Source organism: Apium graveolens, chromosome 5 (genome assembly GCF_009905375.1).
Source record: "Apium graveolens cultivar Ventura chromosome 5, ASM990537v1, whole genome shotgun sequence".
NCBI classification, from domain to species: domain Eukaryota; kingdom Viridiplantae; phylum Streptophyta; class Magnoliopsida; order Apiales; family Apiaceae; genus Apium; species Apium graveolens.
In genome coordinates, this window is record NC_133651.1 from 258956619 (window position 1) to 258969908 (window position 13290).

A 13290-nucleotide genomic window follows, 5' to 3' on the forward strand; every position below is an offset into this window, starting at 1 on the left:
TTATGTACTTACCATCATTGGTCATTAGGACTTAATGATTAGGACGTAGTGGTTACTTATTGTTTCTGGTTGTGTTTCAGGTACTCAAGAGAGCGTTTATGCAAACTCGTTCTCGTACTCGCAAGAGGACTTTAGATACAGCTGAGGAGACAGACGAAGTTCTTGATATTCCGGAAAAAATAGATTTTGAAGATTCGGATTCAGGAACTGAGTAGAAAGAACCAGTAATCATGGGTGATCGTATTGTTCAGGCTGATCCAGCTCTTATGGACTTTTCTCGGCCAAAAATCGATGACATTCAGTCAAGCATTCTTCATCCGGCTATTCAAGCTAACACATTTGAAATCAAGCCGGGCACTATTCAGATGGTGCAGAATTCTGTTTCTTTTGGAGGAGCTGCAACTGAAGACCCCAACATGCATATAAGGAATTTTGTCGAGATCTGTAGCACTTTTAAGTATAATGGCGTGACTGATGAGGCTATCAAGCTGAGGCTTTTCCCATTCTCACTGAGGGACAAAGCTAAGGACTGGTTACATTTTGAACCAGCTGGGTCCATCACTACTTGGCAAGATCTTGCGCAAAAGTTTCTGGTGAAGTTTTATCCGATGGCAAAGACTACTGCTATGAGGAGTGCTCTTACTCATTTTGCGCAGCAACCTTCAGAATCTATGTACGAAGCTTGGGAACGCTACAAGGAAATATTGAGGAAGTGTCCACATCATGGAATGCCCGATTGGATGGTTATCACTGGTTTCTATAATGGTTTGGGGGCCCAATCTAGGCCCATGCTCGATGCAGCAGCTGGAGGCGCCTTATGGGCTAAAAGCTATAATGAGGCTTATAATCTTATCGAGACTATGGCTGCAAATGAGCATCAAAACCCAACTCAGAGGATGACGCCTGTGAAGGTAGCAGGTATTCTGGAAGTCGATGCAGCCACCGCTATAGCAGCGCAGCTCCAAGCGCTGTCGATGAAGGTTGACTCTCTAGCTACGTATGGAGTTAATCAAATAGCTATGGTTTGTGAGCTTTGTGCAGGTTCTCATACTATGGATCAGTGTTCTCTTGTCAATGAATCTGTTCAGTATGTGAATAATTATCAGTGACAATAGCAGCCTGTGCCAGCTGTTTATCATCCTAATAACAGAAATCATCCAAATTTCAGCTGGAGTAACAATCAGAATGCTATTCAGCCACCATATCAGCAAGGTGTGAGTAAACAGTTTAATCCACCTGAATTCCAGCAACCACAGCAGTATGTGCAAAGGCAACCATATCCTCAACAGGGAAGTGCAGCTGCACCTACTAGTGCTGATTTTGAGGAACTTAAGCTGTTATGCAAGAGTCAGGCGGTTTCTATCAAGACCTTAAAAAATCAAATCGGTCAGTTAGCCAATGCAGTGCTCAATTGTCAACCTGGAACACTCCCTAGTGACACGGAAGTACCAGGCAGGAAGGAAGTTAAAGAGCAAGTCAAGGCTATTACCTTAAGGTCTAGGAAGGTTGCTGATGCTGAAAAGCCAAATGAAGGAGAAGCTGAAATTAGAGATGAAGAAGCTAAGCAAAAGGAGAAAGCGGCGGAACCTAGGAAGACTACTGTTGAACACACTCTGCCTGAGGGTAATACAGGGGAGAAACAGCTCTATCCTCCACCGCCTTTTCCTAAGAGATTGCAGCAACAAAAGCTGGATAGACAGTTCGGTAAGTTTCTGGAGGTGTTCAAGAAACTTCACATCAATATACCTTTCGTTGAGGCTCTGGAGCAAATGCCTAGTTATGCGAAGTTTATAAAGAATATTCTTTCAAGGAAGGTGAAACTGGATGACCTTGAGACCGTTGCTCTCACGGAAGAATGCAGCGCTATTCTGCAGCAAAAGTTACCTCCTAAGCTTAAAGATCCAAGTAGTTTCACCATTCCTTGCACCATTGGCAAGTTGACTTTTGACAAGTGCCTTTGTGATTTGGGAGCAAGCATCAATCTGATGTCGTTGTCCATCTTTAAAAAGTTGGATTTGCCTGATCCAAAACCCACATACATGTCTCTACAATTGGCTGATCGCTCTATTACTTACCCAAGGGGCATAGTGGAGGATGTGCTAGTCAAGGTGGATAAGCTCTTCTTTCCTGCAGATTTTGTTATTCTGGATTTTGAGGAAGATAAGAAGATTCTCATAATCTTGGGAAGACCTTTCTTGGCTACTGGCCGTACCTTGATAGATGTGTAGAAAGGTGAACTTACTATGCGGGTACAAGATCAGGATGTGACCTTCAACGTGTTCAAGGCAATGAAATTTCCTACAGAAGATGAGGAGTGCTTTAAAGTGGATGTGATTGATTCTGCGGTTACTTCAGAACTCGATCGCATGCTAATGTCTGATGCATTGGAAAAGGCCTTAGTGGGGGATTTTGACAGTGATGATGAAGATGGCAACGAGTAATTACAATATCTGAATGCTTCTCCCTGGAAGCGAAAGCTGGACATGCCGTTTGAATCTCTTGGTGCTTCTGACCTTAAGAATGCTGAAGGAAAGCTCAAACCATCAATTGAGGAAGCACCTACCTTGGAGCTCAAGCCCTTACCCGAACACTTGAGGTATGCTTTTTTAGGAGATGCATCTACTTTACCTGTAATTATTGCATCTGACCTTTCAGGTAGTGAGGAAGGCAAGCTCTTAAGGATTTTGAGAGAATTCAAATCAGCTATTGGATGGACCATAGTAGACATCAAGGGGATCAGCCCTTCATATTGTATGCATAAAATTCTGCTAGAGGAAGGTAGTAAGCCGACTGTTGAACAGCAGCGCAGACTTAATCCTATCATGAAGGAGGTGGTGAAGAAGGAAATTCTAAAATGGCTAGATGCAGGCATTATTTATCCTATTTCTGACAGTTCTTGGGTGAGCCCCGTACAATGTGTGCCTAAGAAAGGAGGTATCACTGTGGTAGCAAATGAGAAGAATGAGTTCATCCCCACTCGAACAGTTATAGGATGGAGAGTATGCATGGATTATCGAAAGTTGAACAAAGCCACGAAGAAGGATCAAATCCCTCTTCCTTTCATTGATCAGATGCTTGACAGGTTGGCGGGTCATGAGTATTATTGCCTTCTGGATGGCTATTCAGGGTATAATCAGATTTGTATTGCACCAGAGGATCAGGAAAAAACTACTTTCACTTGTCCATTTGGCACGTTTGCTTTTCGCAGAGTTTCGTTCAGGTTATGTGGCGCCCTGGCCACTTTTCATAGATGTATGATGGCTATATTCTCTGACATGATTGGAAATAATGTCGAGGTATGCATGGACGACTTCTCCGTCTTTGGACATTCGTATGATGAATGTTTGAATAATCTTCGTGCCATACTCAAAAGGTGCGTGGAAACTAATTTGGTGCTCAATTGGGAGAAATGTCATTTTATGGTGCGTGAAGGCATCATTCTTGGGCATAAGGTCTCTAGTAAGGGTCTGGAGGTGGACAAGGCCAAGGTGGGAGTCATTGAAAATCTTCCACCACCTATTTCTGTGAAAGGAATCCGTAGTTTTCTTGGTCATGCGGGTTTTTATCGGCGATTCATCAAGGACTTTTCGAAGATATCTAAGCCGTTGTGCAATTTGCTTGAGAAAGATGTGCCTTTCAAATTTGATGATGAATGTTTGGCGGCATTCGAGACTCTCAAGGAGAGTTTGATCATCGCACCAGTTATTACAGCACCAGATTGGACAGAGCCGTTTGAGATGATGTGTGATGCAAGTGATTATACGGTAGGTGCAGTTCTAGGGCAGCGCAAGAATAATCTCTTTCATGTGGTCTACTATGCGAGTAAGACCTTAAATGGGGCCCAATTGAACTACAGCACTACGGAGAAGGAGCTCTTGGCTATAGTCTTTGGTTTCGAGAAATTTTGATCTTATCTGCTTGGGACTAAAGTAACAGTATTCACTGATCATGCGGCCATTCGCTATTTGGTTTCCAAGAAGGATTCGAAGCCGAGACTCATTCGTTGGGTGCTCTTACTTCAGGAATTTGAGTTAGAGATCAAGGATCGAAAAGGTACTGAGAATCAAGTAGCTGACCATCTCTCTAGGTTGGAGAATCCCGAGTCTACTTCACAAGATAGGACATTAATCAATGAATCTTTTCCGGATGAGCAGTTGTTCGCAGTTCAAGAGGAAGAGCCATGGTTTGCAGATATTGTAAACTATCTTGTCAGCAATATAATGCCTCCTAATTTGACCTCAGCTCAAAAGAAGAAGTTTCTACATGAGGTGAAGTGGTATATGTGGGATGAACCATATTTGTTTAGACAGGGAGCCGACCAGATCATCAGGAGATGTATCCCGTTCTGTGAAACGGAGGGGATATTACGAGACTGCCACTCCACGGGTTATGGTGGACATTATGGTGGTGAGAAGATGGCAGCTCGTATTCTGCAAGCAGGTTTTTTTCTGGCCTACTTTATTTAAGGATGCTCATCAGTTTGTTTTAAGGTGTGATCGTTGCCAAAGAGTGGGGAATTTGACGAGAAAGGATGAGATGCCGTTAAATATGATGCTTGAAGTCGAGGTATTTGATGTTTGGGGAATCGATTTCATGGGGCCTTTTGTCTCATCCTGCAATAATCAGTACATCTTACTGGCAGTCGATTATGTCTCAAAATGGGTAGAGGTCAAGGCTTTACCGACAAATGATGCAAAGGCAGTGCTGAATTTTCTTTATAAGCAGATTTTCACAAGGTTTGGAACACCTCGGGTATTCATAAGTGATGAAGGGTCGCATTTCTGCAACCGTAAGTTCACTTCTATGATACAGCGTTATAATGTGAATCATCAAGTTGCTACTGCCTATCATCCACAAACAAATGGTCAAGCGGAAGTGTCTAAGAGAGAGATCAAGCGCATTCTAGAGAAGGTTGTTTGTCCGTCAAGGAAAGATTGGTCCTTAAAGCTCGATGAAGTTGTTTGGGCTTACAGAACAGCATACAAAACTCCACTTGGTATGTCCCCGTTTCAGTTGGTGTACGGTAAGGGATGTCATTTACCTGCGGAGCTTGAGCATAAGGCCTATTGGGCGTTGAAAAAGTTGAACCTGGATTTAGATGCAGCTGGTAAGGAAGCTACATCCTAAGTTATTCGTGTCGGGGCAACAAGTTCTCTTATTCAACTCTCGTCTCCGACTTTTTCCAGGGAAGTTGAAATCAAGGTGGTCTGGACCTTTTATTGTCAAAACTGTGTTTCCACATGGAGCGGTGGAAATTTTTGATAATGATTCGGACCAAGCATTCAAGGTTAATGGTCAGTGTTTGAAGCACTACTATGGGGACATGGCAAACCGAGAAGTGGTTAGTGCCATTTTGTTGACTAATTGAGAAAGGTACGCAACGTCAAGCTAATGACGAAAAAGAAGCGTTGTGTGGGAGGCAACCCATGAATTGTTGTTACAGGAACCCTTAGAAGCTAATAACCTATCCAAAAACACAAAAAAATCAGAAAAACGGGACTGGGAAAAAAAAATTCCAGTGACCCCCTGAGCGCCCGCTCAGGGGTCGGCTGAATGAATTTTTTTTACGGTTCATAAAAAAAAATCAGAAAATTAAAAAAAAAAAACCAACACAGCCCATAAACCCACGAATTCTTTTCCTATTACCCCATGATTTTATCCCTCAACCCCACTCATAATCTAATTTAACCTAATCCACACCCTATATATACATACACCTATCCTACATATCTCCCACAACTCTTCTACACTCAAACTCTCTCCCAAACACAAAAACTCAGTTTTTACACACTTTTATTCAAGATTCAATGGCATCCAAGAGAGCACGAACTATTGATAGCAGCAGCACAGTCCCTGCTGCTGATTCATCGAGGGGTACTGCTGCAAGGCCTTGGTTGAATGACAGAGCTGCGGAGGAGGAGTACAAGCCGATTCTGAAGGAGAGAGGGTTTTTACCATCAGGGAGGGATGGTGAGTTGCTACCCATGATTGTAGAGAAGGGGTGGATTGCTTTTTGTGAGTCACCCGAAGCAGTACCGATGAGCGTGGTTCATGAGTTCTATGCGAACGCAAAGGCCGAAAAGAATGGGTTTTCTGTGGTTCGAGGGCTGACGGTTAATTATCACCCAGCGGCGATTCGCCGTGTGATTGGATAGCGAGAGAGGAAGCCCGAGGAGGAGAACTGGAATGAGAAGACTGCTGAGGATTTTGACTTGGATTTGATTTGTGCTACTCTCTGTAGGATGGGCACAGTTTGGACCTTCAAGACCGGCACCAATGAGTATCGTCACTTCCCAGCGATTGCTATGAACAGGTATGCCCGTGCATGGAATGCATTCATTTGTGCTAATATTTTGCCTTCTTCGCATGCACAAGAGGTCACAGTTGAGAGAGCACAGTTGTTGTGTGGAATTCTTAATGAGGAGTACTATGTGGACCTTGGTGAGTTTATCTACCAAGGAATTCTGAAGTTTTTGAGGGGAGCTAAGCATATGAACATCCCTTATGCATCCACGGTCATGAAGCTTTGCCGCGCAGTAGGAGTAAATTGGCCGGATCATGAGCAATTGCAGTTACCGGCCGCTCCGATTGATTCTGGGACTCTGAATGGGATGCAGGAGTGGACAGGTGGTGAGCCCGAGGAGCATGGGCTGGGTTATCGTCTTCCGGGAGGGCGTCCAGCACGAGGTGCTACTATGGCTAGTGTAATAACCCCAAAATTTTCAACTTTTTGTAACCCTTGTGAATAGTGTTTTAGCTGAATGAGAAAACTTTTCACGCCACACTATGTAGGGGTTCTGTTATGGATATTCTGGGATATTATTAGTACTCTATGAAGTATATAAGTGTATGTAAAGATCGTCAGAATCCAATTCCGAACACTTTGGTTTTTCCCGGAAATCCACAAGATACGGAGAGAATTGAGTATAAGGTAACAGGATAAAAAGGATTTAAATTAAAGGATTATAATAGAGGATCATAAAAAGGAATATAATGTATTGAGAAAGGTTAAGGGAACCTAAGTAATAAGATCCCGGGTATGATCCTTCAAACGATAAACGAGAACGAAAGTTAAGCGAACCGTATAACAGATCAGCGGTCATTAGGCAAATGATTAGGAAGTTAATCAAAGGGATTAGTGGGAATGATGTCATCCAACCAATAGAAAGAGGACAAGGAAGGGAGGATGACATCATGAGGATGACACAAGCATGACATGGGAAGGAAGGAGGTGTGGTTGAATGAGAACCACACAAATTCAAGGGCAAGAAGGTAATTGACTAAAGCAAACACAAAAACAAATCAACCAAGCCAAGTAAAATCATTTTCATCAAAAATCAAAAAGCAACCAAGGCTTGTTCTTGAAGAGCTCTCGGCTTTTTAGCATTTTAAAGGCAAAGAATTTCAAAACTCAAGATCCAAGCCTCCTAAATTGGTAAGATAATTCCCTAATCATCTTCATGCTTAGTTAGGACTATATCATGAGTTTAAGCCATTAATTCCTTCTCAATCTTCTTCATTTAATCAAAGAAGAAGACAATGAATAGTGTTTTCAAGTTTTTAACTTGAAATTTTTCTTGTTTTTCTTGAAGATCCAAGCATTCTTAAGACTTCTCAAAGCTTCTTAAGGCTTCCTAGCTCCTCCCACCACTTCAAGGAAGGTATACCATCTCCAAACCCTAGATTCCTATATATTATAAGATGATTTTTATTAGTATGATGATATTGTAGCTTGTTGTTGTGATTAGAGTTTGGGATTTGAAATGGTAGTGAAATGGAATGGTAAATGTTGTGGTTTTGATTAAAAGAACTTAAGTATGATTAAAGTTAAGTTTAGGCATAAGTATGAATGATTAAATTGAATTGGTTGGGGTTGTTATGATGTGATAAGGATGGATGTTGGTTGTATGTTGGATTTGAGGTTGATTTGGGATGGTTTTGAAGGGTTTAAAATATTGGAAATCGCGTAAACATAGCCGTCGTAACGTCCGATTTTCTTTGGACTGTTTTTGTGCATAGCATTAGGACCCGAGAACCCCCTGCTAGATTATTACCACTGCCTTGATTAGATAGCTCATGTTACGAGCTTCGTTTTGATATGTAGTTCGTTCGATTCCGATGAACGGTTTAGGAGAAACGACCGTTTCAAGTAACGGCGTTTCGCGAACGAAACTTTTTCCCTCGCCTTACTTTGAAACATAGGTTAAAGACCAAAAAGGGTTAATTAATGTATGAAACATTTATGGTAAGTGTGTTAGGCAGTTGGTAAGACACTCGCGAAGGAATCGCTTTAAAACTCGTAAAGGTTAAATTATTAAAAATGGTGGAGCCGAGGGTACCCGAGTGACTTAAGCGAATCAGTGAGCGCAAAACAAGCGTTAGAGTCTAAGTTAGTTAAAGTATAGATTTACAAGTGATTTTGGTTTAATTCCAACTTACTTGTTGTTTATAGGTTACCAGACTCGTCCCGAGCCTTTTATCACCCCAAGTCGCTCAGGCAAGTTTTCTACCCGTTATAACTGTTGTTGTGATGAATATTTGTATATGCATGATCTTGCGATAAATGCATATTGGTTATTTAGCAAATTCTTGCGATATATTGTAGCATGTGATATGGTATATATGCATGCCTGTTTCATATTCTTGAAATATATATTTTTTGGTTCAGTTGATAATACCTATGCTAGAGAATAGCGGTAACTTGCATATACCCTTAGTATAGGGACCCAAAGGTGAAAATATTTTCTAAAACCGGGAGTCGAGGATCCCGAGTAGATTTTGTATATATGGATATGGATATATATATATATATATATATATATATTTATATTTATATATATATATATGGTTATAGTTTTCCAACTATTAATCGAATAAGGTTTATTCGATAACTTTAACTTTATTTTATTTAATGAATATTATTATGAATATTCATTCGAGGGCTTATGACTTCTTTATTTTATTAAATGAATATTATTTCGAATATTATTCGAGGGCTTATGACTCCTTTATTTTATGAATATTATTTATAATATTCATTCGAGGTATTATGACTCCGCTTATTACTGAAATATATTCTTTATTTTATTAAAGAATAAGGTGTCAATAATCAAACTTATTTTCGATTATTCAAATAAAGATAATACTTTCATATAAGTATATCTTTGGTTATTTAATACTCGTTTCAAGTATAAGTTTTAATACTTCTACTTCAATTATTTTAATAAAGATTATTCTTTATGGGAATATTATTTAAATAATAATATTCAGACATTTTCTAAATATACTGGGGACTGATTTACTTCATTAAATCAGTTTTACTCCAAACACTCTTTAAAGTGTTTTCGAGTCTTCAAAATGATTTTTAAAAGTTAGAGCGGATCCCAAAACTCATTTTTATAATTAAGATCTTCCTTTTTAAGGGGATTTAAATACTCGCTCAAAACCTGAGGGATCCGGCTCTGTGGTGTATTTTATATTCGCAACAAGCTTGCAGTTTTGGTAAATGAATTGATTACTTGCCCAATGTTCGGGAAGTAAGCTCATCTAATTGAGTCGGCATAAGCGACAGGCCGGGGTACGGTCTATTAATGTGTAAGTGGCTGGGTGGCAGTCCATCAACGCGTAAGAGGCCGGGTGGCGGTCCAGCACAAGGTCCTTATGAGGCCAGGGTGATGACCGGTGGGGGATTCATCCATCTACTAGTAGAAAAGGTTACTTATTGGTATCTTTGCCTGATCAGCAAGATATCTGGTTTATGCCAAAATTCTTTTCCTTTCCAAAATTCATTGGATGTTTCAAACTCTGTTCATACTTTACATAACAGAGGTTCCAGGAAATGTTTAAGAGATATATATGTGGATATATATATATCATGACTAAATAAAGTATCTCGTAACTTTTTTTTTCATTCAATAATATTTCAAAGATTGAATCAATTCAAGTCTTAACTTGTGGTCTCATCTATGGGATGTTTTTTTTTTAAAACTTATAATACTTTGAACGGTGGTAGTTCAAGTAGCTTTATAAAGGATATAAGTGTAGTGAAGTATTGGTAACTTCATTCTTTGTTTTTACTTATATCTAGTAAGTAATTATCTTACACATGATAGAGATTCTAGTAAGTATCCATTTAGATACTTATATTATTGTTATCACTATGTATTATGTTGCGAGCTGTAAGGCTCACTCTTGCTTTATTTCTTCATCACACAACAACAGTTAGGAGATATGGCCAGACTCCAGCAGACCCAGCGCAAGCGCGTGGGAAGCGTACCGCGTCTTCCCGATGATGTTGTAGCTGCTATAGCTGCAGAGGTAGATCCATTGTAGTTCAGACCATCTACTTTTGAGAATCAAATTATGTATAATTATAACTTGTGGCAGATAATGGCAATTAACTGTAAATTTATCAAGTAATCATTTTGGGTTGTAATAACTGTTAAATGGTGGATTCAAAGACTTGTACTTATTTCAATTTCATCTCTGAGACTATAACGGGTTGTGGTGTGTGTTAGTGTGGGGTCACAGCATAAGGTTATTATTATTAATTAAGTGAAGTGATATTGTGGAAAGAAAGACCGTGACGACCCGGATCCCCGACCCCGGATCTGGGGGTGTTACAGAAATGGTATCAGAGCTAAGCGTTATAAACCTCAGAGATGATGCGTCGATATAATAACAAACTCACAAAGATAATAAGAACTCTTGCCAAATTCATGGTCGGACTACTTAAAGTAGTGCTGACAGTTAAAACCCTTACGGGAACCCTTATAAGTATCATGATAGTAACTTAGCTCGTTTAATGTGTAGGCGCCTGAGATAGAGGACCCTGAGATGTTCGAGCGTGAGCATGATGAGGCATTGCTAGATGTTGAGGATCAGGAGGAGCCTGAGATGGAGGAGGATGAGGAGGACCCCTCAGAGGAGCCTGAGACGGAGGTCATTGCTATTTCAGATGAGGAGGACCCCTCAGAGGAGTCAGAGACAGAGGTTATTGCTATTCCAGATGAGGAGGACTCGGATGAGGTCCCAGTAGCTGAGGAGCGTGTTGGACCTATGGTAGTGTATGCTGGTATCCCATTACCCACACTTCCGGTGGTCAGAGCCCCTACCCCTCCACCACTATCTTGGATTCCTGATGATGACATCTCAGAGACCCATACTTCCGAGCCTAGGCAGACCGATGAGGCACCCTCAGCGGCTCCGGATTCACCACCTCTTGACCCTGCCCACAGGCAGTCTTCGTTAGCTCATGGATATGTTCAGGATGTTCTGAGAACCCGAGTGGCTGTTGCCGAGGGCCGACTAGATGAGGCCAGGAGGGAGTTGGATGCAGAGAGGGCGGGTAGGCGTACCCGAGCTTATGAGACTAGGGCTTCTATACCCTGATCCTTGAGGAGGGAGCTTATGGGGATAGAGCTCACATCCCGAGCGAGGCTCAGATCGCTCCAGGGGGACAGGCATGGTAGGATCTCCAGGCGGCAGGCCGACTATATCTTCCGTCGTGCGATGGAAAGGGTTTGGGAGCTGACCCGCTCCGGTGTGTGATTCAGGATTGATGATGGAATAGACTAGTTGTCTAGTTAGCCGAGGCCTTAGTAAGAGCCAATTTTCCGGGATAGTTGACTTGTATATAGCATCCCTTTTTCTGACTAGACAGATAGACTCTTGTGTATCACTTTTGGGACAGATGACTGTAGCACTGTTGTACTTTTGACCAGATCAAACTATGTATTTCTCGCATTATGTATATATTTGTTTCCTTTCGGTTCAGTTCCATAGTGACGGGATCACTGTTTTTATCATTATTATTACTGCACTTCGTATTAGAACTTTCTTAAAATAATAGAATTACGATATACGTTCTCCCCATTATAAGAGCTGTGCAAGGCACAATGTTGTATATGATTGTGACCTAACGTTGAATTTTCCCAATAATTATTTTTATTATTATCAGAATCATGCCGCCAAGAAAGATTGGAACTAGGGCGAACCCTGGATCTGAGGACCAGGGAAGCCATAATCAGGACAATAGAAACCAAGAACACAGTGAAGAGGAAGATGAGGATTCTGTGGAACAGGATGACTCCCTGTATGAAGAGGAAGAGGAAACATATGATGTTGAGGGATTTGAGACAGAGGCTGAAGAAGGAGAAACCGAGGTTGAGCAACCAGTACCAAACCCAGGCATGGATCCCATGAGCCAGTTCATGCAACTCCTAAGGCAGAATTTGGAACGTCAACCCAACCCACCCCCTCAAGGAAGTAACAATGCAGTGGCAAACTCTTTCAGGGCTTTTAAGTCCCTTAAGCCCCCTGAGTTCCACGGATCAGCCGACCTAGTTGAGGCAAGGGCATGGTTAAAGGAAATGGAGAAATCTTTTGAGATTTTGAGTACCGAGGAGGCACAGAAGACTGTATTTGCTACCTACCTTCTGAAAGGAGAAGCTAACTACTGGTGGGAGGCCAAGAAAAACATGGAGACAGATGCTATTATAACCTGGGAGAGATTTAGTCAGTTGTTTCGGGGAAAGTATTTCCCGAGGTTTATGGAAAACCAGATGGAGCTCAAGTTCTTGGAGCTAAAGCAGAATAACTTGTCTGTAGCAGAGTACGAAGCGAAATTTATTGAGTTATCAAGGTTTGTGCCGGAGTTTGTGAGCACCGAGGAAAAGAAAGCTAGGAGGTTTCAGCAGGGACTGAAACCGTGGATTCAGAATAGGGTGGCAATCCTTGAGCTTACGGACTATGCCACTCTGGTGCAAAAGGCAACGATTGTAGAAGTTGGAAGTGAACAGATGCAAAAGGAAAGAGAGAAGAAAGGAATAAAGAGGAAAAGTAAGAGCATGGGTGGAGGTTCCGCAGGAAGGAGCTTCCCAACTAGATTTAATCGAGGAGCAGTGTCCCTACCAGGAAGGAACACTGGGTTTAAGCGGCCAATGAGTGTGAGTGTGAGCCAGGGCGGCCAGAAGTCAAGAATGTCCTATTCCAACCAGTCTCGACCCCCATTGTCAGCCTGTAACATATGTGGAAGGAATCACACTGGGGAGTGTAAAGGAAAGCCAGTAACCTGTTTTAAGTGCGGTCGGGAAGGCCACTACTCAAATAAGTGCCCATCATCAACCCCTGCCGTCGTTCCAACCACCAATTGTCATCTGTGTGGACGCCCAGGTCATTGGAAGAGGGAATGCCCAATGAACAAACCAGCAGCTTCGGGAGCAAGCAGGGCTGCTTCCAATAAGCCACCTACTGCGAGGACTTTCAACATGACAGTCCAGGATGCTATGA

At 41.7% G+C, this 13290-nt stretch overlaps 1 non-coding gene across 1 annotated transcript; it reads right to left on the reverse strand.

Moving 5' to 3' along the window:
- Positions 1–623: 623 nt before the first annotated feature.
- LOC141662453 (small nucleolar RNA R71) lies at positions 624–730 on the reverse strand. The gene has a single exon (XR_012550569.1). It is a non-coding gene; the product is annotated as a small nucleolar RNA R71 (small nucleolar RNA).
- Between the last annotated feature and the right edge of the window lie 12560 nt (positions 731–13290).